Below are 2,715 nucleotides of genomic sequence, written 5' to 3' on the forward strand. Positions count from 1 at the left end.
AGTGGCAGCACCAAGCTCTTGCTTAACAGTTAATGAGTAGTTACATTTATATGGTCCTAAAATTACGTTCAGCCCTTTGAACGCAACCACGAGGCTGATGTGGCCCCTGGTGAAAATGAGTTTGACACCCCTGCTTTATGAGGTTAAACAAATTGCTCAAGTTTGCACAATCAGCATGGAACCAGACTTTGAACTAGGTTAAGTGACTCAGAATTTAGGCATGGGATGTTCTTTCCCACATCCAGTTGTTGGATGAATAAGGGGAACCAGGAGGGAGGAAAGCAAGATGAAGTGATAGTCACTATATCTCTCATAAAAGTGATCTTGGATCTGAATAAATTGGCATTTAAGATGGGGCTTGAAGGACAGATAGAAGTTAGATTTAAAAATCAGTTAGTGTCAGGGCAGGGCACTTGCATGCAGGTGCTGCCAGGTGCTCCACCCTCCTGTTCTACCACCACTGCTATTAAGTGTTTTGCTCTGTGGAGGTGACTGGCCTGCACTCTCTTTCCTCCTTTCTCCATGTCTCCTACTGTCAGTAGGACCCATCTGCCACTGCCTCTGGGACCCTGTGCCCACACCACTTTGAGCACGATGTTTCCCAAAAAGGGAGGTGATAGAATTAAACCACCTCCAATCATTGGAAGATTTGGAACCCCCTTTTATTGTTGGATTGCCAAATGTTGGGAAATATACCTTCTTCAATGTGTGAACCAACAGTCAGTCTTCAGCAGAAAACTTCCCATTCTGCACTATTGATCCTAATGACAGCAGAGTACCTGTGCCAGATGAAAGGTTTGATTTTCTTTGCCAGTACCACAAATCAGCAGGCATAACTCCTGTCTTTCTAAATGTAGTGGATATTGCTGGTCTTGTAAAAGGGGCTTGTAAAATGGCCAGGGCCTGGGAAATGCCTTTTTACTCACATTAGTGCCTGTGATGGAATCTTTCATCTAACATGCACTTTTGAAGATGATGTCATGCATGTTGAAGGATGTGTAGCTCCTATTTGAGATGTAGAAATAATACACGAAGGGCTTCAGCTTAAAGATGAGGAAATGATTGGCCCATTATAGATAAATTAGAAAAAGTGGCTTTGAGAGGAAGAGATAAAAAAACTAAAACCGGAATTTGATATAACATGCAAAGTCAAATCCTGGGTTATAGATCAAAAGAACCTGTTTGCTTCTATCAAGATTGGAATGACAAAGAGGTTAAAGTACTGAATAAACACTTCTGACTTTAAAAATAATAGTATACTTGATTAATCCTTCTGACAAAAACTACATTAGAAGGAAAAACAGCCCTGGCTGGTGTAGCTCAGTGGATTGAGCACCGGCCTGTGAACCACAGAGCCACTGGTTCAATTCCCAGTCAGGGCACATGCCTGGATTGCTGGGCAGGTCCCCAGCTTGGGATGCATGAGAGGCAACCACACATTGATGTTTCTCTCCCTCTCTTTCTCCCTTCCTCTCTCTCTAAAAATAAATAAATAAAATCTTTTTAAAAAGAAGGGAAAAAAAGTTGATAAAAATTAGTGAATGGGTGGACAGGTATGACCCAGGTGTCTTGGTTATTCCTTTCAGTGGGGTGTTGGAATGTTAGTTGCAAGAATTGAGTGCTGAGGAGAGACAGAAGTATCTGAAAAAGAATACAACACAAAGTACTTTGTCAAACATCATTAAGGCTGGGTGTGCAATGCTCCAACCAGAACGCTTTTTCACTGCAGGCCCAGATGAAGTGTGTCCTGTACTCAGGAAAAGCATGGAGGTTTGTCAAGCTGCAGAAAAATTCACACAGATTTTGAGAAATGATTCATTATGGCTGGAGTAATGAAATATGAAGATTTTCAAGAAGTTTCTGAAAATATGGTCAAGGCTGCTTGAAAGTACAGGCAAGGCAGAAATAGATATTGCTGAAAATGAAGATATTATCTTCTTCAAATTTAATACATCCCAGCAATAGAAGAAAAAATAAATTTTAGTTATTACTCAAATAAATGTACAATTTCCAAAAGGCATATGATTTTTTAAAAATAAAACTTCTGAAATAAAGGGACAAAGTTAGGAGTATAGGAGTCTTCTACAAACAGAATTTTAAAATTTGTTTTAAAGTTAAAATACTGTGTACCTTCAGTAAAATTCAAAATCTTTAATATAAACAGATTTGCTTTTTTCATGACTAAGACCCTATTCCAAATCGTAGAAGCTTTCAGGAACCATATTACTCTCATGATACTTCAGTAATCTCTGTCACATTTGACAGTGAGGCAGTGTGGCTTTCTCCTTTTTGAATCTGCTGATAATCCATGTTTTACTGTACTTCAGATATCTACACTCAATAAAACATTGTAAAGCCAGTCAGTCAGGTGGTGGTGGGGGCTAGCAGGCAGGAAAAGACAGTCTAGTCAGAGGGAATGGTATGTGCAAAAGCATGGAGGAAAAGAGTATATGAAGCACTGTGATACATCATATAGGTGGAGCACCATGAGGATTGAGGTGGAGAGGAGTGATGTGACAAACTGTACTTTCTGAAGACAACTGCAACAATAGCTCCTGTCCTACATGATCTTTTAGAGGCTGGCCACCATCCCCTATCACCAGGTAGAGTCAAATCCTCTCTCTTTACATATCAGTGGGCTTGTGACTTGCTAGTCACAAATATAAAGTGATGGAAGTGACACTGAGTGCTTTCTGTGGCTAGGTCATAAAAGGC

The 2,715-nt window shown here is 40.1% G+C and overlaps 1 pseudogene; it reads left to right on the forward strand.

The window, feature by feature from the left end:
• Nucleotides 1–594: 594 nt before the first annotated feature.
• LOC123819711 lies at nt 595–1,977 on the forward strand (annotated as a pseudogene).
• Nucleotides 1,978–2,715: the final 738 nt, after the last annotated feature.

This window comes from Phyllostomus hastatus, unplaced genomic scaffold (genome assembly GCF_019186645.2).
Source record: "Phyllostomus hastatus isolate PE091 unplaced genomic scaffold, TTU_PhHast_1.1 phas_contig_113, whole genome shotgun sequence".
NCBI lineage: Eukaryota > Metazoa > Chordata > Mammalia > Chiroptera > Phyllostomidae > Phyllostomus > Phyllostomus hastatus.